Source organism: Eurosta solidaginis, chromosome 5 (assembly GCF_040869045.1).
Source record: "Eurosta solidaginis isolate ZX-2024a chromosome 5, ASM4086904v1, whole genome shotgun sequence".
In the NCBI taxonomy this organism is placed as follows: domain Eukaryota; kingdom Metazoa; phylum Arthropoda; class Insecta; order Diptera; family Tephritidae; genus Eurosta; species Eurosta solidaginis.
In genome coordinates this window covers 9,235,238-9,259,682 of record NC_090323.1, presented here as the reverse complement: position 1 = coordinate 9,259,682, position 24,445 = coordinate 9,235,238, and the positions used below count along the sequence as shown (strand labels likewise).

The 24,445-nt window shown below is 38.3% G+C and overlaps 1 protein-coding gene and 2 pseudogenes across 2 annotated transcripts in view; 1 reads left to right on the top strand and 2 right to left on the bottom strand.

The window, feature by feature from the left end:
- LOC137252723 (ecdysone-induced protein 74EF) overlaps nt 1–24,445 on the top strand; it is a 674,751-nt gene that overhangs the window by 470,450 nt on the left and 179,856 nt on the right. The window lies entirely within an intron of this gene.
- LOC137251638 (ATP synthase subunit alpha, mitochondrial-like) lies at nt 16,116–17,799 on the bottom strand (annotated as a pseudogene).
- LOC137252683 (serine/threonine-protein phosphatase PP2A 65 kDa regulatory subunit-like) lies at nt 18,293–20,103 on the bottom strand (annotated as a pseudogene).

Genomic DNA, 24,445 nt, shown 5'->3' with positions numbered 1-24,445 from the left:
TTTGCTCCTCCAAGCGTGTTAGGGGGCTTAGAATGTACCGCAGTACGTATGCCTCTCGTAAGAGGCGACTAAAATACCAAATTGATTCAAGGGGTTGTGTAGCGCAACCCTCTCAAGGAGTTGCCAGCGCAATATATAGCTTCTCCAACCCAATTGCCAACCTAACCTACCCGCGGCGAACCCCGTATCATTAACTGCCGATGCTCTGGCGACCCCGAACTCCTGATGGCTCTAGGGGGTGGGAGGGCGACATGACTTAGAGGGTTTCATGTGGTCATACCAAATCGTTCCCGAGATGGTCGGACTAGTACCTTTATGGTGCTTGCTACCAGAACGTCCTGATCTGCATCTGGCAAATTACCATCAACATCGATAACACTCCCCAAGGCCTTCGCGGAGTGTCCTTATCGCTACAACAACAACAACAAAAATTATGTTATGCTAGTAAGACACTTTTAATTTTAAATACAAGAGGTCATATCTACTAATCTATCAAAAGGTGCAAATAAATATTCTAACCTTCAGGCGCCAAATATTCTCTCTTATTTGTACCAACTAACTACTCTACATAGTTTACATAAGTGGTACTATTATAAATAGCCTCAATCAGCTAAAAGTCATTTTTCAATCAGTGGCAGACAAACACTTAGGCTATATAAGGGGTATTCCATCCCATTTCGACCAATTTTGAACCCGACCCCTTTAGAATTGGCTGAAAGTTTTTCTTCTTTTTCTAGCTTACGAAAGATATTTTTCAGAAGTTTTTCAAATTTTTTCATCCAACTCAAAATAAGTTATGAATTTTTAAAAAAAACACCGTTTTTGTTTTCAAAATGCTACAATTTTTTCAAAAATTGATCGTTTGGGGTCTTTTTTTTTTAAATTTGTATTTAAATATACTTTTCGGAAAAATTCAAAAACATTTTTAAAGTTTTTTTTTGTAATTTTTCAGTTTTTCGAGATTTTTCGAATTTTGCCCTTTTTTTCTCATAAAAAACTTCAATCAATTCTGCAATCATCCCCACTAATCCCGGAGTGGGCCGAGAATTTTTTTTTTTTTATTTAATTGAAAAAAAAACTTTAAAATTTTTTTGGATTTTTTTCGAAAAGTACATTTAAAACCATATTAAAAAAAAAAAAAAAAATGATCCCAAACGGTCAATTTTTGAAAAAGTTATAGCATTTTGGAAAAAACACCGTTTTTTTCAAAATATTTAAAACTTATTTTGAGTTGGAAAACCGTGTTTTTTTTTTTCTAAATGCTATAACTTTTTCAAAAACTGACCGTTTGGGATCATTTTTTTTTTTAATATGTTTTTAAATGTACTTTTCGAAAAAAATACAAAAAAAAAAATTTTAAAGTTTTTTTTTTTCAATTAAATAAAAAAAAAAATTCTCGGCCCACTCCGGGATTAGTGGGGATGATTGCAGAATTGATTGAAGTTTTTTATGAGAAAAAAAAAAAACAAAAAAAAAGTGAGAAATTCGAAAAATCACGAAAAACTGAAAAATTACAAAAAAAAAATTTTAAACATTTTTTTGAATGTTTTCCGAAAAGTACATTTAAAAACAAATTAAAAAAAAAAAAAAATAGATCCCAAACGGTCAATTTTTGAAAGAGTTATAGCATTTTGAAAACAAAAACGGTGTTTTTTTAAAAATTCATAACTTTTTTTGAGTTGGTTGAAAAAATTTGAAAAACTTCCGAAAAACGTCTTTCGTAAGCTAGAAAAACAAGAAAAACTTTCAGCCAATTCTAAAGGGATCGGATTCAAAATTGGTCGAAATGGGATGGAATACCCCATAAACACATTGGTATACACACATACAAACACATACATACAAGCAAGGTGCCTGCCACTTTTTGGGAAGAGAAATCCACTTTCGTGTGTTTAAGTTTGCATTGCACTAAGTTCTAAGTTCCAAATGACTTGTACCTTGTTTATTTATCCTGTAAAACGCTTTTAGGAAAATGTTTAGAAGAAAATTGCAATTAACAACAGGAAATAAATGTTTACTGCTGTTGCAAGTTGCAAGTTGGCCTTAGTTGTATAAGTGTTACTCACATCAACTTAACTTTTAGATATGCAAATTTTTAGTGTTGTTGCTTAGTAGGTGTGTCTGTTAAATTCGTATGTAATTGTGTTTGTCAGTATTTTGCATTTAGTCGGTCAATATTGCCAATTTTATGTACAAATATTTATCTTTAAAGACCCAAACAATCTTATTGTGCAATCTCATTGGCTTATGCAACATATTTTAGTATAAGGTGTTATTGGAATTGTGTTTATATGACTAAGAGGAGTTCAACTGCATTTAGTAAGATTGCGAATGTGTTAGTGATTGGCACAATTTTTGATCTTTGAACATCCTTACTCACTGTATGGCGCATTCCAGAATGTAATCGTGAGTATTGTCACTGCACTATACCACACAAAGTACTTAGTAAAGTTAATATTACAGATGTGGTTTGTTATCGCCGAGCTATCGGTTTGTTTTTATACTCAGTTGAGCAGAGCTCACAGAGTATATTAAGTTTGATTGGATAACGGTTGGTTGTCCATATATAAAGGAATCGAGATAGATATAGACTTCCATATATCAAAATAATCAGGATCGAAAAAAAATTTGATTGAGCCATGTCCGTCCGTCCGTCCGTCCGTCCGTCCGTCCGCCCGTTAACACGATAACTTCAGTAAATTTTGAGGTATCTTGATGAAATTTGGTATGTAGGTTCCTGAGCACTCATCTCAGATCGCCATTTAAAATGAACGATATCGGACTATAACCACGCCCACTTTTTCGATATCGAAAATTTCGAAAAACCGAAAAAGTGCGATAATTCATTACAAAATACAGGTAAAGCGACGAAACTTGGTAGATGAGTTTATCTTATGCCGCAGAATAGAAAACTAGTAAAATTTTGGACAATGGGCGTGGCACCGCCCACTTTTAAAAGAAGGTAATTTAAAAGTTTTGCAAGCTGTAATTTGGCAGTCGTTGAAGATATCATGATGAAATTTGGCAGAAACATTACGCTTATTACTGTATGTCTGCTTAATAAAAATTAGCAAAATCGAAGAACGACCACGCCCACTTTTAAAAAAAAAAAATTTTTTAATTCAAATTTTAAAAGAAAAGTTAATATCTTTACAGTATCTAAGTAAATTATGTCAACATTCAACTCCGGTAATGATATGGTGCAACAAAATACAAAAATAAAAGAAAATTTCAAAATGGGCGTGGCTCCGCCCTTTTTCATTTAATTTGTCTACGATACTTTTAGCGCCATAAGTCGAACAAAAATTTACCAATCCTTTTAAAATTTGGTAGGGCATAGATTTTATGACGTTAACTGTTTTCTGTGAAAATGGGCGAAATCGGTTGATGCCACGCCCAATTTTTATACACAGTCGTCCGTCTGTCTTTCCGCATGACCGTTAACCCGATAACTTGAGCAAAAATCGACATATCTTTAATGAGCTTAGTTCACGTGCTTACTTGAACTCACTTTATCTTGGTATGAAAAATGAACGAAATCCGACTATGACCACGCCCACTTTTTCGATATCGAAAATTACGAAAAATGAAAAAAATGCCATAATTCTATACCAAATACGAAAAAAGGGATGAAACATGGTAAGGTAATTGGATTGTTTTATTGACGCGAAATATAACTTTAGAAAAAACTTTATAAAATGGTTGTGACACCTACCATATTAGGTAGAAGAAAATGAAAAAGTTCTGCAGGGCGAAATAAAAAACGCTTAAAATCTTGGCAGGTATTACATATATAAATAAATTAGCGGTATCCAACAGATGATGTTCTGGGTCACATTTTGGTCGATATCTGGAAAACGCCTTCACATATACAACTACCACCACTCCCTTTTAAAACTCTCACTAATACCTTTAATTTGATACCCATATCGTACAAACTCATTCTAGAGTCACCCCTGGTCCACCTTTATGGCGATATCTCAAAAAGGCGTCCACCTATAGAACTAAGCCCCACGCCCTTTTAAAATACTCATTTACACCTTTCATTTGATACCCATATCGTACAAACATATTCTAAAGTCACCCCTGGTCCACCTTTATGGCGATATCACGAAAAGGCGAACACCTATAGAACGAAGGCCCACTCCCTTTTAAAAATACTCACTAAAACCTTTCATTTGATACCCATGTTGTACAAAAAAATTCTAGGGTCACCCCTGGTCCACCTTTGTGGCGATATCTCGAAAATGCGACCACCTATACAACAACCACCACTCCCTTTTAAAACCCTCATTAATACCTTTAATTTGATACCCATATCGTACAAACACGTTCTAGAGTCACCCCTGGTCCACCTTTATGGCGATATTTTGAAACGGCGTCCACCTATAGAACTAAGTCCCACTCCCTTTTAAAATACTCATTAACACCTTTCGTTTGATGCCCATATTGTACAAACAAATTCTAGGGTCACCCCTGGTTCACCTTTATGGCGATATCTCGAAACGGCGTCCACCTATGGAACTAAGGATTACTCCCTTTTAAAATACTCATTAACACCTTTCTTTTGATACCCATATTGTACAAACAAATTCTAGGGTCACCTCTGGTCCACCTTTATGGCGATATCTCGAAACGGCGTCCACCTATGGAACTATGGATTACTCCCTTTTAAAATACTCATTAACACCTTTCATTTGATACCCATATCGTACAAACAAATTCTAGGGTCACCCCTGGTCCACCTTTATGGCGATATCTCGAAAAGGCGTCCACCTATAGAACTAAGCCCCACGCCCTTTTAAAATACTCATTTACACCTTTCATTTGATACCCATATCGTACAAACGCATTCTAGAGTCAACCCTGATCCACCTTTATGGCTATATCCCTAAATGGCATCCATTTATAGAACTATGGCCCACTCCCTCATAAAATACTCTTTAATGCCTTTCATTTGATACACATGTCATACAAACACATTCCAGGGTTTCCCTCGGTTCATTTTCCTACATAGTTATTTTCCCTTATGTTGTCACCATAGCTCTCAACTGAGTATGTAATGTTCGGTTACACCCGAACTTAACCTTCCTTACTTGTTTGGTGTGTTGTTGACAAGGTATAGCCTAAAGCCACATAATTGCTGCCGCCCGTCCGTGGACCAAATTATCCGATTTTCAGGGTGGTGTTCCTCGTCTGCGATAGAGGTAGAAGTTATTTACCTTGCCAAAACTTCTGGTGCTTCATTCCTCAATACCTGTTATGGGCTTCGCCGTCCATGCGCCTCATAGTTCATTTTTTACCCTCTTTGCCACAACCTGCTTAGCCACTGTGCCTGTTTTCATGTCTTCTCACTGGTGCGTGGGTTAGGGTCTTCCTGCTTGATCTAAGGCGTATACTATACGTGATTTTATGCGCAATTCAAAAGGTTTTTCGGATGTGTCGATTTTTTAGTGTATTTTTTTAATACTGCTATCGATAAAAAAAGTTATCGATTATTAACCACCACTTACCGATGTGATACCTTAAATCGAAACGTTATCAATAAGATATTTATTCGTTATTGATTTGGTAGCATAGTGTTCTCATTGCTATAGGCGTGTTAACGATTTGTTGTCGGAAAGCTTTGATTAAACTATCCAAAACTTATTGATTATCTATCGAAAATTATGAATATAATAATGAAGATCTATCAATTTTTTTTTTAGTTATCGTTTTGTTTTCGGATTTTTACCAATTTATTAGCGGCGTGTTATAGATTTTTCGTGAAAAACTTATAGATTTTCTATCGAAAAGTTATCTATTTACTACCCAAAAGTTATCGATTTGATGTCGAAAAGCAATCCAGTTCTTTCGGAAGAGTTACCGGATATGGTGGGTATACCGGCGTATAATCGATTTGTAGTCGACGTTTCGGGTGTTCGTTATGAAGCAGTTACCGATAAAACTTCAATATAAAATCGATGATGATCTCAAACCTGTCGACATGACGCCGATAAGGAACCAAGAATAAGCCGATGACTCGGCCGGAACCCACTTGTGTTATGCCGACTCTGAATGGCACATGTAAAGCAGATAAGCCTTCACTGGGAGCTTTTCATATAAGAATTATATACCCGGAGGTCTTACCAAACACTGCCGAGGGGCGACCCTGCTTAGAAAAATATTCTAAAGTTTTGATGTTGCTTTTCCCGGCTAGGTGGAGTACGCTACCATCACATCACGGCCGTCGTCGGATTACACTATTATTAGTATAACCACATCGAATTCCTTAAAGTATGCAACATTATTCATTCAGGAGTATGTAACTTAAGAAATAAATTGTACAGGATATCAATTATCAATGCAAGCAATTACACTTAGATCTTGTTATGCGCTGGATAAATCAAAGGAATCATTTTATGAAAAAGGATACTCAATAAGTCTTTAATAAGCAATTGTCAAGCATTTATGCAGCTATAGAATAAATCCTCAATAATGAATATACCCTTTATGCAAAAATAGTCAATAGAAAAGTTGTAGCCAACTTGAAAAAAGCTTATTCGCAAGACAAAAGTTGCAGAAAAGAACACAAATTTATACACAATTTGTAGTAGATACTGCGAAATTATAACAAGAAGCTAATAAATGCAAAGGTGAGCCAATCACCTGGAGACGCTATAAACTTGGCCATTCAACAAATCAACTATTGTCGTTTATTTACAATATAGACGGATGAAGTGAAGTAAGGAAATAATATAAATACTCTTGGCATTGGTTAACCTTTATGAGATATTCAAAATGTTTCGGGGTAAAGCTTTTCGTACTCATCGCAGTAAAGAGAATGCTTTATAATAATACTATAATAACTAGCATTTACTTCCATTTGAGAAACAATTGCGCATGTGTTGCGTCAATTGTGAGCCAAAGACGGCGTGAGGAAAAACCTATACATTTACAAATCTTTTAAATATGTTACCTTAGATCAAGTGTTCAAAAATATAGGCCATTCACATACGAGGAAAATACCGCTTTAAATCTTAATGGGTCGTCATTGACCTAAAAAAGCCTTTAACATTTGATCGTCGAAATCTTACATACAGCAGCCAACAGAAAAATAGCAAGGGAAAGCTCTTTTTTTTAGAATTTTTCAATTAAAGTCTTCCGTTTTTTATTTTCGATGTTTAAAGAAAAACTTCCATGAATTTTGTAATTGAACAATGTTAAAAATGTTTTTGAAAAATCTAGCAAAATTTCGAACATTTATGTAAAAGTTTTGTCAACTAAAATCTTTTTTTGAAATTTCATTCAAAAACAAAACTTCCATGAATTTTTGTTACTAAAATATGCAACCTCAAAACCAATTTCGAAAATGCTAAAAAAAATTAACAATTAATCGAACTTTTTAGGATTTGGTCAATTAAAATATATATTTTTTTTTATATTCGCTATTTTAAGGAAAAACGTTTTTGAAAAAGTTCAAAATTGCAAACATTTTTTTGCAAAATTTCGAAATTTTTAGAAATCTGTCAATTAGAGACTGTTTTTTTTTTGATATTTTGAGAAAAAACTTCCATAAATTTTGTAACAACGATATGAAATCTCAAGAACGTTTTCGAAAAAATTATAAAATATTTTCATTATTTCATTTAAAAACAAAAAATGTTCATGAATTTTGCAACTCAAAGGCAATTTCGAAAAAAATTTAACAAATAATCGAAGCTTGCATGATTTAGTCAAATAAAATATATTTAATTTTATTTTCGATGCTTTGAGAAAAAAACATTTTTGAAAAAATTTTAAAGTTGCAAACAAATTTTTACAAAACTTCCAAATGTTTAGAAATTTGTCAATTAAAGTCTCTAATTTTTTCGGTAATTTAAGAAACAACTTCCATGCATTTTGTAAATTAACTATGAAATCTCAAAAATGTTTTCGAAAAAAAAATTAAACAAAATTTCGAATATTCGATTAAATCAATCAATTTTAGTTTAACTAAGTACAAGTTATTAATAAAATAAAATAAATAAATGTAAGGCGTCATAACCTCCGAAGAGATTTAAGCCCGAGCTTCTCTTCCAATTTGTGTCGTCCTTTTTAATTTTCCCTACAAATTGGCGGGACGGGACCTACTTGTTTTATGCTGACCCCGAACGGCATCTGCGAGGCAGATGAGTTCTCACTGGGAGTATTTCATGGCAGAAATACACTCTTAGTGCCTGCCAAACACTGCCGACCCCGCTTAGAAATATTTTCTTCTAATAGAAAATCCTTATTTCTAAAATTTTGATGTTGCTTTGCCCGGGGTGTGAACCCAGGGCATTCGGTGTGGTAGGCGGAGCACGCTACCATCACACCACGGTGGCCGCCAAAGTTATTAATATGTCTCACAAAATCGTTATCAATTTTTGATAATTTTTTCTGAAAAACCCAGACCTTCTTCCATATAAAAAAGAAAATGTGTCACACTTTGTATGGAGGAAAGTCTTAAGGACCCCTCGGAATAAAATTGTCAAAAAGCAGTTAGAATTTTAAGAGACCTCCACTTGCATTTTGTTAGATTGGGGTACAAAACTTCATACTCAAAAAAATTCAGAAAATCGAAAATGGAAATTTTTGTAAAATTTTCCCAATTTTTCTGATATTTTTCGAAAAAGTTTGTGAGATTTGTTTGCATGGTTTATGTTACAAAATTTTTAGGAATTTTTTCCTAAAATATTGAAAAGAAAAAAGAAAAAACGAGTTGGACTGCCGGTCAATGAAGACCTCACGTTGGCTGGATGTGTCCATGTTGAAATATATGATGTTTGATAAAATTTAAAACTGCTATTTCTGTGTTCGATGCTTAATATATTAGTCGTGTACGTTTACGTTTGCGCGTAAAAAAACGCTTGTCCTCGCTTAGATAAGGCTTAGGAGACCCATCTAGCGGCAGTGGTTAAATAACTAGCTACAGAACAGGGTGTACCTAAAATCGGCAACACAAACCTCTGGTGGCATTAATGTATAACATATAGCTGAACCAGTTGCGATGAATAATGGGCACGCACCATTTTAAGAGGTGATACATAGACACATATTTCAGTTACATCTCAGTATAAAGCGTATTGAAATTTAATAGTACAAATTTTATGCGCAGCAATTTCAGAGGTGTATTTAAAGCAGTCCATATAAAGTTTAAGCGGAAACGTCTATGGATGTAAAAAAACACAGCTATTTTTACATTCCTAAGACATTTTTATTCTCACTGTAATTTTTCTGTTCGCTGCTGTTGTCTCTTTTGCTTATAAGTAGATAATATTAAAAATAATTTTATAATTCGGTATCGACTTTCAGTGGGTCACACTTAACCTTAAGAACATATAAAGGTTAATAAAAATTTACTAAAAAGCAAGATTATCGCATGCGCTTATTATGCACAGACGGTAGCAGAAAGTTAGACGCGATTAAAAAATGTTGAGATTGAGCAGATTATGAAGATGCCATTCAAACTTGCGAGATAGCCAGAAAAAAGCATGAGAAAAATGCGCATTATTATTTAAATTTGTGCAATAAATCTCAATTTCAACACAACAATCGACAGCAAATATTGCCAGCACAAAAGGTTGAAATGCTACGAACAAGAATAGTGCTCGGATATAGCTGTTGAGGGGTGATGAATGACAAGAAGCAAGCAGACTGGAAAACAGCACAGACAGACACGAACACACAAACTTTTTATTGTTTGCCTATGTTGGCGTCGATTTCAATCGATTACGCGACTTAACTTATGAATAGCCAACAACAAATGCAGCAAAGCCTCACAAAGAGGTTGGCAGCTACAAAGACTTGAAGGAAGTAATTCTCGTATGGTATTAACAAGGTAAGGCAGAGTGTGCTGATTTGAATGGCGTCTACTCTCACAAGCTTCTGTAGTTTTGCTGTTGTTGTGGCTATTAATATCCTTAGAAGAGTTATTGTAAGGGCTGGATAAGGTCAGGTTAGGTTAGTATAATGGCATAGATGTGCCTACCTTACGAATAGCATGCAGTTCATCAAAATGTGCCACAATTCTTTGCTTCACATTCACCGGAGCGCTTGGTAGGCGGTGCAGCTACAAATGCTTGACTGAACCAAACTCAAAATAAAGGTAAAAAGTCGCTTATATTATCAATGCTCACTGCTTTTTACTTTCAACCATCGCTGTCGTTCCGGAAAATAATTTCGTTTTATGCAGATTATAGCAAAACTTCTTAGCAAACTTCAAGCAGATAAAAGCATAATCTTTCAGGTAGTTGAATATAAGACAAATTTTTTTGTTTGGTTTTTTCGATTTTTTTTTACTTAAATTTAAACCATCTCTGCGTTATATTTCATCGAGTGCTTAGAGTTTTAGTGTTAGATGTTGCATGACCTTAAGTTAAAGGCCGGTGGATTTCAAAAGTTCACCTAAAAGTTCGAGGGCTATATTTTGGCTTCTGCATATATGCAATTTCGATGGTTTCTTATTTGAATATTTTTGGAATTTTTTAATGGAATTTGACGTTTTTAACAGCTTTGTGTGTGGCTTTCGTGGATGCCCAAATTTAGGAGAGCAAATAGGGATTCCTACATATTCGAAGCCATTTCTAAACATCGGTTAACAGATCGTTGTTTTCGTTCTTAAAAAAAGCTTACTTATTTGACTCGTCTCGTCTATGCGACTTTTTTAGGCAGCGTAGTATATGTCCTCTAATGGGCGACAGTGCAAAGTGTTTTAGAGTTATGCTACCAATGCCTGCACATTTTATGGCACACAAGGATATGTTTGCCCTCGCCACCGAATATATATGATGGAGGTGATGCAATGAAGGCAACCTGTAAAATGCACAGTGTAATACACAGGCAATTCTTTAAACCGATTGATTATGTCGAAATTTCTTGCTAGGTTGATGCTTTCTCACTTAAGTTCACTTGAGTAGTGAGCTGCTAGAAGTTTGTACCACTGCTAGAGCACCTGCCGCAAGCTATGTCAACTAACCATTTTATTAATATAAAGGACAAGCTGACGGAGCGGGCTAAGCTCGTGTAAGTATTCACTAAGCCATTATTTAATTTATTGCGATATAATTTTTTTTTTAATAAAATTGTATAATGTACATCGCTATTAATTAATCATAAATCCGATCACCTCGGGAATGGTTTAATGTGTCCATATTGAACTTTTCAGGACATTCCGCCGCCATCCCCTTGTTCCATGGGTGAGGTTGACAATTGGGTTGGAGAAGGAAAGGTATTGTGAACAATTATTTAAGGACACAACAAAACGTGATGAAAGTGGAAGATATACAGTCTCGCTACCATTCAGGCAGGATTACCCTGAGAAGATTGCATTAGGACCGTCTCTAAAGCGCGCATGTTCACAATTCTTCAGAAATGAGGGGCGATTACTGAAAAACCAAGAGTTAGGGAAAGAGTATGTTCGGGTGTTATCCGAATACGAAACGCTTGGACATATGAGAAAAATTAAAAATAATGTACCATCCGACGATTCGGATAATTATTTCCTGCCCCACCACGCCGTTGTAAAGGCGGAAAGTACCACCACCAAGGTGCGCGTCGTCTTCAACGCGTCAAGTCCTACAGCAAATGGCATTAGTCTAAACGACATACTCCACCCAGGGCCAGTACTCCAAGCAGACTTGCCTATTTTAATTCTACGTTGGAGACTGTACCGCTTTGTCTTTAATAGCGACATAGAAAAGATGTATAGGCAGATTTGGGTGACCGATAATCACGCCAAATTTCAAAGAATTGTCCATCGAACATCCCCCAACGAACCCATCAGTCTTTACGAACTAAAGACTGTCACATTTGGTGTAAACTGCGCCCCCTACCTCGCGATACGGTCACTTCTACAATTGGCTGATGATGTAGAAAATACGCACCCAATAGCATCGGGTATATTACGAGAAAGTATGTATGTCGACGACGTTTTACCTGGAGGACATACAATAGCGTCAACCATCAAAGCAAGAAACGAGATTCGCGAAGCATTACACTCAGCTGGCTTTCCATTGCGCAAGTGGACATCAAATTGTGAGGAAATCCTTCAGGACATCCCCAAAACGGATCTGCTCAGCGAGGACTTCCTAGCGTTTGAAGAGGCTAGCTCGGTGAAGGCACTCGGAATACGATGGAACGCGCATTCAGACATGTTTTACTTCACCGCAGGAGCTTTAGAGAGTGGCGAGAACATCACCAAACGCGTAATCCTATCCGCTATAGCCAAACTTTTCGACCCTTTAGGCTGGCTTGCACCAGTGGTCATAGTGGCAAAAATACTAATGCAGCATATCTGGTTAGAGGGCACCGGGTGGGACGAACCTGTCTCCCCAACTACCTTAGAACGGTGGGAAAATTTCACCCAACACTATAACGAAATAGATAACATTAGGATACCGCGATGGGTAAATTTTACGCCCGAGGACGACATCGAAATACATGGTTTTTGCGATGCATCGGAAAAGGCATATGCAGCAGCTATATACATGCGCGTAAAAAGGGACGATACAATTTTCACAAATCTCTTGCTAGCCAAAACCCGAGTAGCCCCAGTGAAAACCATCTCACTACCACGTTTAGAACTTTGCGGCGCCGTGCTGCTCGCAGAAATCATGGAATCAATATTCCGAAACATTCATTTGGGGCCAGCAAAAGTTCACCTCTGGACGGATTCAACCATCGTACTCGCTTGGATAAGAAAGCCGCCCTGTTCCTGGTCAACCTTCGTCGCACACCGAATCACTAAGATCATCGATATGGTCGGTAGCAAGGACTGGCTTCACGTGGACTCGGAATCTAATCCAGCGGATCTAGGAAGCAGAGGACTACTTGCATCAGAGTTGACCAACAATTCGTTGTGGTGGCAGGGACCTTCTTGGCTGCAAGAAGACAATTCCCACTGGCCAGCACAAGAGACCGAATACAAAACGTCCGTTGAGGAGAAGAGGGCACAAACATATGCCACGACAAGGGTAGATCATGTAGATATTCTCGACCGTTTTTCAAATTTACCCAGGGCTTTAAAGGTTCTTTCCTATGTTAGGAGATTTTATAAACGAACTCACCCAAAAACTAAAGCAATGTTCCACGAAAGGTCGTGTATAATCTCAGCCGATGAGATTAAGGCAACGACTCAAGCATTAATACGAGTCTGCCAGAAACAATTTTACGGGACAGAATATTTAAAATTAAAAAATAGGGAACCTATCGATCGCAAGAGTGAAATACTGTCCCTAAATCCATATATCGACAAAGATGATATTATTAGAACAGGGGGGCGTCTAGGGGCGTCAAAAGACATGTCATACAACGAGCGTCATCCGATCATCTTGCCGTACAATTGTAGACTGTCTCGCCTTACAGTTATGATGGCTCATCATGACTCCCTTCATGGCGAGAACCAGCTCATGCTCCGTCTCATCCGAACCCAATACTGGATACCGAATGTCAAGACCATGATCAGAGCCGTCATCCACAATTGCAAAACCTGCATTATTCATCGAAAGCAGGCACAGTCCCAACTTATGGGTACCCTTCCCTGCGAACGGACTACTTTTACCCGCGCGTTCACCAATACCGGGGTAGACTTTGCGGGGCCTTTCGACATCAAAAGCTACCGCGGTAGAGGATTTCGACTGTCAAAAGGCTACGTATGCCTTTTTGTCTGTTTCTCCACTAAGGCCATTCACTTAGAGGCCACTAGTGACCTCAGCACCCCATGCTTTCTCGCAGCCTTCTCGCGTTTTATCGCGAGAAGAGGATGTCCGAAGAACATCTACTCCGACAATGGTACAAACTTTGTCGGAGCTTCCAGATCTCTACGATCGGAATTCAAAGCCTTCCTGGCAGAAAGCCGAGACAAAACAGTCTCGAGGTATAGCCATCAATCATTAACTTGGCATTTTATTCCCGCCGGCGCGCCACATATGGGCGGCTTGTGGGAGGCGGGAGTGAAGAGCTTCAAAAGCCACTTCAAAAAGGTCGCGTCTCCCCATAAGTATACTATGGAGGAGTTCCAAACACTTTTGTGCCGCATTGAGGCGTGCCTCAATTCGCGCCCTCTTAGTCCAGGGTCAAACGACCCAACGGATCTGGAACCACTAACCCCAGGACATTTCATAACCGGCAGCCACCTGCTGGCTCCACCAGAACCAGATGCCAGTGAGAGTTCTGCCTCGATGATCAATCGATGGCAGAAACTCAAAGCCCTCCATCACACTTTCTGCAAACGATGGAAGGTGGAATATCTATCCGAACTTCAAAAACGTGTGAAGTGGAAGCATCCCAAACAAAACATACAAGTGGGAGACCTCGCTGTCCTCAAAGAGGACAACTTATCTCCCAACAAATGGAGGTTAGGTCGAGTCGTCAACGTACACCCCGGCGAAGATAACCGAGTTCGCGTAGTTGACCTCATAACAGAGAAGGGTCAAGTCAGACGACCTTTGGTCAAACTGATCCTTCTTCCAACGGCGGAGATGGATTGCGAGAAGGCCAAGAGCTCCTCGTAACCATCCCACCGTTCCTCGCCCTCCGTTCCAAAACGAACTTTCTATCGCAAATCCACAACCCCCCCCCCCCCCCCCCCCCCTCTTCACAGAAAGACGGAAGAGTTCCGTCGAGAAAAAGTGATGTCCAAAACCCCAGCGCCCCATCTGCCACCAAACAATTATTTTTCATTTTCAAAATCAAACCCCAATTCACTCGCTCACCCCGAGCGTTGACACCAGAAGCCTACCGCAGAAGAAGAACCCATCTGCCACAGAAAACCAAGGCATTCGGCCCATTAAATTTAAACAAATTTCAAAAATGGTCAACGCAAATTTCACTCGTTCACCCGAAACGAGGCCATCCAACAATCCTAACGCAGACCCCTGATCTGCCTCATAATGCATCTGCACTTGGCCAAGGCGCGAGGCCGACAGAACCCAACAACTAAGTGCAACAGATGCATGGTCCCGACATGCATATACATATATATTCACCTACATATTTATACATAATTCCTCCATTAGCACTGCACAGAAAGCGAATGATAGGAGGTATACATTACCTCACAAACCTTATCATACTCCATCATATCACATGCAGTCTAAAGGCAAGGGTATGAACTTGGGATTTCGTCTCAAGAATAGTAACACCCTTAAAATCATTTTATGGTAGCTAGGGCCGAAATCCATTTCGTAAACCGCAAGCACTCCTAAATGGTGAATCGAATTAAGGGAATATTGTAAATACCATGCCATTTTAAATATGTATGCAATTCATCTGCCTCATTTCCAAGCCGACATGCAGTAAGGCTGACATATGAATTTAATAGTATATGTAGTGTCGTGTCAAGAGGCCTTATCCTACTACATACCCTGGGCTGACTCTCGCTTTTTAAGTTTATTAACCCATTGAGAGTTGTGAGACTTTTGATTCACTACGAGGAACTATGTATAATGAAAAATTCAAGAAATGATACTAACGTTTATCTTTAATTTTAATTTACAAAAAAAATTCAAGTCAACAAAAAAAAACTATGTCTTGCTTTGCTGCATTTCTTCTTTATAAAATTGTACATAGAGCACCCACTGGGGAAGCTTTTTGACTTAATCTCACCTTAATTTATTATTTCTTCGTTTCATAATAACGCGTTTAGTCACTGCATTACCTAATTTAGTATTTTTAGTACAATATTTGTTCAATAGTTGTCGAAAATCGAAACAAGCATTAATACACAGCCTTGCGCTGAATTTGTGCAGCATATAAAACACCAACTTTTTTTGGGCGCTCTCGTTAAATGAATCAAATGTGCACATATTTAGCACTAAGCTTTCGAAGCGTGCTACACCCTTTATAGAGCCCTACAGGCGAACGACATTCTACGCATTCACTTTATGAACTGAGTCTAATTAAATTTATATACTAGGAGTTGCATGTTTATATAGAAAGGAAAGATGAATGGTATGTTTTTACTGTTTTTATAATTATTTTATTTCGATTTTTTCCTTTGCATTTTCTTGTTTACTTGTATCTTTATGTCAATAGTGTATATAATTTATTGTAAGTTGTGACGCGATCTCTTTATTAATTTTTTTTTGCGTTTCTAGCCATGAATAGTGTAGAACTTAGCCATGTATCTTTAAAATTAACTTAACCCTGGAAAGTCGACAAGAATTTGCTGACAATATCCTTAAGTTTGGCGTCAGAGGCTTCAGAGATTTGACCATCTTTCGCAATTTGGTCGAGCAGTGCTTGTTCGTTGGTCTTAACGTGTTGCAAGAATCCTTTCTCGAACTTGGTGATCTTAGCGGGATCCATTTTGTCCAAATGACCGCGTAAACCGCAGTAGATGACAGCAACCTGACCTTCAATGGACATGGGCACATATTGACCTTGTTTTAACAATTCAGTCAAACGTACACCACGATTCAACAATTGTTGAGTAGCAGCATCCAAATCAGAGCCGAATTGAGCGAAAGCAGCTACCTCACGATATTGAGCCAATTCCAATTTCATGGAACCAGCCACTTGTTTCATAGCTTTTGTCCGGGCAGCTGAGCCGACACGCGATACAGACAAACCAACGTTAACGGCTGGACGAATACCCTTGTCGAACGACTCGGTCTCCAAGAAGATCTGACCGTCAGTGATGGAAATGACATTGGTTGGAATGTAGGCAGACACATCACCAGCCTGTGTCTCAATGACGGGCAGGGCGGTCAACGAACCACCACCCATAGCGCGCGACATCTTAGCAGCACGCTCCAATAGACGTGAGTGCAAGTAAAACACATCACCAGGGTAGGCTTCACGACCTGGTGGACGACGCAATAACAGAGACATTTGACGGTAGGCAACCGCCTGTTTTGACAAATCATCATAGATGATTAAAGCGTGCTTGCCCTTGTCAGGGAAATATTCACCCATGGCACAGCCAGAGTAGGGAGCCAAATACTGTAGAGGTGCAGCATCAGAGGCAGTGGCTGATACAATGATGGAGTATCCCATAGCACCCGAATCGGTTAAACGTTTTACGATCCGAGCGACAGTTGATCGCTTCTGACCAATAGCAACGTAGATACAGTACAATTTCTTGCTTTCATCTTGGCCATCGTTGAAGCGCTTCTGGTTGATGATGGTGTCAATGGCCAAAGCCGTTTTACCAGTCTGTCTGTCACCGATGATCAATTCACGTTGACCACGCCCAATTGGCACCCAGGAATCTACGGCCTTGATACCAGTCTGCATAGTTTCGCGCACAGATACACGTGGAATGATACCAGGGGCCTTAATACCAACACGGAAACGGTCCTTTGTGTTGATGGGTCCCTTACCATCAATGGCATTACCCAAAGCATCGACGACACGTCCTAGAATTTCATCGCCTACTGGCACATCCACAATAGCGCCGGTACGCTTGACAATATCACCTTGCTTGATCAACCTATCATTACCAAACACTATAACACCGACGTTATCGGGTTCCAAATTCAAGGCCCTGCCCTTTAAGCCGGAAGAAAATTCCACCATCTCATCGGCTTGAATATTGTTTAAACCATGACGCGAGCAATACCATCACCAATGCTCAACACGCGGCCGGTTTCCTCCAAATCCGCTTTAGGTGCAACGCCCGAGATGCGTTCCTCCAATAGGGAAGAGATCTCAGCACTGCGTTGAGTGGGCGAGACATGAAGTTTACGTGCAGCTAATGCAGCAGCTGGGTATGCGGCCTTGCAGGAGACCTGTGTAGCTGCCTTTTGGTAAACCACGCGCCACAGATGAAGCTAAACGTGCAGAAATCAACAACATTTTACTTTTTAGTTTTCTCTAATTTCTCCACCAAGTTAAATTAAAAATTCTTTTGCATACAAAAGGAAATGCTGTACCTCTGGATTGCATGACGGCCGAAAATGTTTAAGCAATTCAATTATAATCCTTAAACTAACCAAAACGTTTTCCTCGTTATCATTTCTTAAAATTTTTAGCATTACTGAAATTATGGGCTTAACATGGCGTAAACTTTCACTTATAGGTAATCTATGAATCATGTCCAAAATAAGCTTTCGTACATGCTGAGAACTATTTTCCTAAATGAACTGAGGCTCACCATCTTGCAGTACCCGTATAAATACGTTGAGTGCAAGTTCTAAAAATGCTGGATATGAAGGGTTTTGTATTTATCAATTCGAAATGTTCACTTAGCTCTTGTGCGGCTTTAAACTTTATTCCTTGCCATTTTTTACTTCCGCTAAATTAGAAAATGATAAAAAGGTCGAAATGAAAATGTTGGATTCTTAAGTGATTACGCTGCTGCTATACCCGCAATAGCTTCTGAAGCGAAATGTTTTACATCAACGTCTGGATCTGAATTTAGTCTCTCAAGAGTGGGTCTTACTTGCGAGTCGATGACACTAGCTTCCGGGAACGGCGAAATTTTCTGTAAAGTCTTGGCAACATTAAAATGTACACTCGCAACGGGATCTGTAGCCAATAGAAGAACTGTTGGTAAAAGCAACTTAGTGGTAATGTTTGTGCCACAAACATATTTAAACAGAAAAGACAAGTCATACGGTGTAACTAATTTTTATTGCGTGACATAACCAAAACCACATAATAATAATTGCTTACTCAGCCCATTGGGCACCAAATTGTTCAACTAGCTTCTTCACATTTAGAGTAGCTGCTTCACGTATAGCATACACATGATCATTCAACCAACCCATACATAAACCGAGCAGCTTTTGATGAAAAAATTCTTGACCTAATTGACCTGCCAATGCGGGCATGTATTCGATAATTGCTAAACGCACTCGTCACTTAGAATCTTCAGCTAGTTCAACATTGGCTGGTAATAATGACTGTGAAAGTTGTTGAATCCCTATGACGTCGTTAACCCAGTCAAGACTTGAAATAATGTTTAATCGAACTTTAGGGCATTCATCCGTCAGCTGAAGAAGAAATAGTGGTAAAAGATGTTCGACAGTACTGTATGCGCCTAACATAGGACTCAATCCCATAATACCTGACGCCAAAGCTGACTTTACATGAGGAAGGATCAGATACTAACTCACGCACATATGGTAATATTAAGCTCATAATAATTTGCATTTGGTTAGATTCATCTAAAGTGGCGAACAAATCTTTTACCTTTGTTGCGACCGCTGCCATTACTTCGGCTTCGGCATCCTTCAGCAAATACTGAAAAGCGGGTACCAAATCCACACGTGTTATCTCCGGACCAACAGCTTTTAGTAAATCAACAAATTTCTCTGCAACCATATATCGTACGCGCCAAGGGGAATCGCCGGCACATTGGCAATGTTGTCAAAGCAAAATGCTCGACATCTTCTTGCGGCAGCAACTGTGCAATGCTAACATATGCTTCTACTGCCAATAAACAGACAGAGTCCTGATCATCTTGAGCCAGTTGTACAAAATTTGGTATCAAATCCCCTCTTTAGTTGCGGGATCACTTAATATATTAACATAACTCCGACATGCATTGAATTCATTTTGAGCCTAAAATTTGGCTCTAAATATTTAAACTCATGAATATAAACTCATGATTGTTTAACACTACGAAATTTAACAACTGCACTCCATCATGTGTAAAAAGTTAAAGAATGAACCAACGGAAGAAATCTTTCGATTAGTCCCGTTTGCTTCAATTCAGAGGAATTCACATTCTATACACGGGTGTGTAGGAATGTGCACAACTTTTTTGTCTCTGCTGCTAGTAAATATCTACCAGTACCCGGACTTTTTAAGAGGAAAATGTGGGTAGACACAAAAAAAATGTAAATAGTAGTAGTTGGTAGATTTTTTACCAAGAAAACAAAAGCTATAGTCCTTATTTGTCCCAAACACTTAATAATTTATTATAAAACAAAATAACGCGCATTTCAAGGAAATGACACTTTAAAACTCGTAAACAAGACAAAATTACATGTACATTTGTATATACCTATGTATATTGCTTATTCCTATACGACACTCACTTTTTCCTGAATCGTGAGTGTGAAATACCGACAAACAGGCACCAAAACGTCTAATCACAACAACAATTTTCCAATGTACCAAAAATACTGCCGCAAAAATATCCGATTTCGGCATGTTAGTCGGAAAATTATTATTTATTGTGATCATTTGCTACATTTATTTCATAAACAAATTTACCTCTTGTGTTTTTATTTATTTCTTTCGAGAGCACTATCAACCCGAGATCGACCCGTGTGCGCCTACCCACTGCCGGTTCCAGACGCACTCAGGCCGAACATTGTGGTCCTTCGAAGGACCAATGTTCGGCCTGAGTGCGTCTGGAACCGGCAGTGGGTAGGCGCACACGGGTCGATCTCGGGTTGATAGTGCTCTCGAAAGAAATAAATAAAAACACAAGAGGAATTCCTCGTTATAAAATAATACTTTAATTTAGAGTGATGGGAATATATACAGTGTTGATACAATATTACCTTGGCGCTTTAAGTGACGATGGTGATCCTTGCGATGTGTGCTGGTTGGCGGTCGATCCACTCCATTGCCATGCCTACGTGTCAAATCATAGCTGACAGGGAGAACGGCTGTCGCGAAGGGCCAGAGAATGGAAGAAAGGTTTCTCTTTCTTGTGTTCGCCGTTATTAAATTGAAGTGCCATGAATTGTACATTTGTTTCAAATCAGCTTTCTTTTAAATTTGTCTACCGAAAATCAGACTACATATTAATATTCATTTCTAAAATCAAGTTTATAGATTAAATTCAAGCCACCAGCTACGCAGGCATTTTAAAATATGTAAATAAAGCAATATACCACTGGTGAGCTAATGATTTAGGTAATCGGACAACGATTGAACAGGTGCTCGAAGCTGTTTACTATTGTGAACATTTCTATCAAACCTTCGCCACTTGTATGAATTCACAATGGAGGTATGCGTTTAAAATCTTGTATCATTATAATAAGCTATTTTTTATTAAATTTTCTTCTTACAAAATTCACAAGCATAGAATTTCCAATGAATTTGTAATTAACGGCAAGAAATATGAACACGTATATCTTCTTACTCCTTTTCGCTATCCCTAGCTCTAGGCAAGCCTGGCTTAGGCCTTGAATCATAACGGGAAAAGTGCCGAATGACAGAGGCATCAGCAACCAAGCTCACCCATTGCGCAAACCATCTTGCGTGCCGCCAAGCCGGCGGACTAAACAGCGTTTATGTTAAGTTAGATATAATTAGCTATAAGTTTTTATTTTTTTTCTTCTCTTCTTCACGGTCGGTGATCCTTGGCGGACTGTGATGTTGCGTACCGCAAGGGGGGCGGCATGTTTAGGCCCAAGGCCTAACTTTTACTTGATTGACGGCGCCCCTCCCTAACGTTTTAATAAGATTTCCAGCCACCCACACCCACGCCGCATTTGTGTGCATGCATGCACATGCATGCGTTTCATACGCATGCATGTGTGTGTGCAGGTTGTCAGCACCCATGCACGTATATGTGGGGGCTGTTGTGTGTGTGGCTTTTTTCCCCTCCTTAATACCAGAGGACCTTTTCGCGGCTTAGCGGTTGTCCTCAACGGCACAACCGGTCTCTTTTTCGATCGACCGCCAACCAGCACACATCGCAAGGATCACCATCGTCACTTAAAGCGCCAAGGTAATATTGTATCAACACTGTATATATTCCCATCACTCTAAATTAAAGTATTATTTTATAACGAGGAATTCCTCTTGTGTTTTTATTTATTTCTTTCGAGAGCACTATCAACCCGAGATCGACCCGTGTGCGCCTACCCACTGCCGGTTCCAGACGCACTCAGGCCGAACACTGGCATTTCTTTGAAATCAATTTAGTATTTTAGTCTCCTCTTATGTTAGACATATCTGCACAAATTAAAAGACAATTTGAATCACTCACTTACCTTTTCTAAGTAATATTTGTAGAGCCTCAAAATGCATGTTCTCAATTAATTCGCGCATAGTTTAGATCAATTTATTTACTTATGTAAGTACTCGTATGCATGTAATTATATGTTTGAACATAAATAAGGATGCACATAAATTCGTGTTAATTCCATCTGTTTAAATATCTTAGAAAGTCCTTGAAATGCGAGCATCAACCATGCTCTAAAAACCCACACTTATTTCTATGACACGCCTTATTCTCTACGTTTGTTAACTATCATTAATAATGAGTTTTAGTCAAGAGCACCAATCGTATCAAAAGCATTTACTATAACTTACAATAACTCAAAGGATTTCAAAAAGTTAATTAGTAAACGTACTTACATATATGTACATATATACGAAATTTCCGCTTGTTATTAGTTTAATTTGTAGTTTTTACCGATTTTGTAATTTAATGCGCACAAATACATACGTATGTACATATATTGAAGGGTACTTTCTTGCAAAACCGGCGTTTATTTCGAGATTCATCTGACATTAGTCACAGATGATCATGCGATTTATATCACTTTTGATCTCTTTAAAATTTAAAGAACATCATTCCGAAAAGAACTACAAATAGACCAAGAAGTTATCACAAAATTAAACCCGAAATTACCTAGGAAGCACCATGAAAAAGTCCCCATAGGTTGACTCTAAAAGCGTCGCGAAAACAATTTCGAAATTATTCCGAACTAATTTTTATTAACAATAGCCTCGGAAGGACCCCAAAAAAGTCCGCAAAATCATGACTAAATGACCACAATTTGATCTCGAAATCAGCCCGGAAGAACCACAAAATAGTTCCCAGATTATCTCAAAATAGCCTCAAAACGATCCCGCAGTAGTCTTTAAACCAATTCCGAATTACCCGAAGTGATCCCTAAATGATCACGAATAAACCCGAAAATATTCCCCAATACCTCCAGGAAATGTCTTCAAATTGACCTCGTAATGACTCCGGCAGAACCGCACAACGGTCTCTAAGTGATTCCGAAATAGACCCGAATACCGTCCTCATGGGGACTCTTAAAACAGTCACTAGAACCATCCCAATTTGACCCCCGGATTTCTGAAACCACGCAGAAATGACATTGAGGTAGTTATTTAAACCTTCCAGGAGTGGCCGAATCGATATTACCATGGGAGGCAACGGGCGTCCAACTTTACCGTTCCGCTACAAATATCAAATCGTTTGTAGTTTTATTTTGCTATTTGCTGCACTCTAAAGCACCATGCACCTCATAGCAGAGAAAGAGCGTTACAAATTTTCCAACGTCATTTTTTTATATGAAAGAAAGTCCTCCTTTTCGCGAATAAAGATTAACCCTTTTTATTTACTAAAATCTGAAATTTCTATCTACATATATGTATCTACACACCGTTTTCCATGGTGGAATAACCAGGTGAAGTAAGCCGTCAATTGTCTCGCTCTAAATTCTTCTTTGTTCTGTCATTCGGCTATCTGAAAATTTTTCACCAATGTTGTCCCCGAAAAAGTGTTGTTTTTTTTTTTTGCATTTTTCAGGGGTAAAATATGGTAGTTTTAGTACTTTTTTTCATCTAAACCAGTAGGTGAATATCGATGGAACTTTACCGGATTTAATTACAGAGATTCATATTTGGGTATCTTTGGTGTGGCCTTCCATAAGTAAGGTCGTGCTTAACTATTGCGTTCATATTATTGATGTTTCCATCATATAAGTATGTTTAATTTGTTCCAAAAAATTTGAAACAGGTCTTTGTTAAAACAAACTATTTGAATTCGCGTCATATCCAACAAGGATTTTCGCCTGTGCAGCGCTACTGAAGACTTTCGAGAAATGTGCAAGATCACCAAAACTGTCGTATTACACCTTTTTTATGTAAACACTTCGCTAAAACAATGGGTTTCTAAATACAATTACAAAAATTTGTGACTCACTATTGTTGTTTTGGCCTAAAAATTAGACCACTAAGATAAGAGGAATGTTACAGTTATGGATTGTAATTTAGAATATATGAATCCGGCTCGCTCGAATTAGCACCTTCTGGTTCTAGGCCCACTCCTATTATTTCCTCTGACATATTTTAGTAAATAATAACTTGGAAACATTAGTAATACATCATGAATTAAATGTCACGATCTTATGGGAGATCTTCTGATCAAGTTTGTATGATACATTAGAAGTTCATATGTTTTACTTCCGACTCTCAATGTCAAATCAACAGAGCAGATGGAAAGAACAATGGAGTTTTAGAGATCGAAACACATTTAAAAGTATTACGATCACTTCCAAGTGTGACTGTAAAACTTTTCATCAAACCCGAAACCCATTTAAGGGCGCAAAGTTCCTACAGTTCAACTATGTAATGGACTTATGTCCGGTTTTTCGATAAAAGCTTCGACTGCAGTTGAAGTTGAGGTCGGTTTACTTTAGACGCATTATTGAATTTTACTACTCATCGCAGTTTAAGTTTTTAATTTTATTCTATCCCTAAAGTAATATAAGTTCGCACTGGTCCTATGTATTCCTTT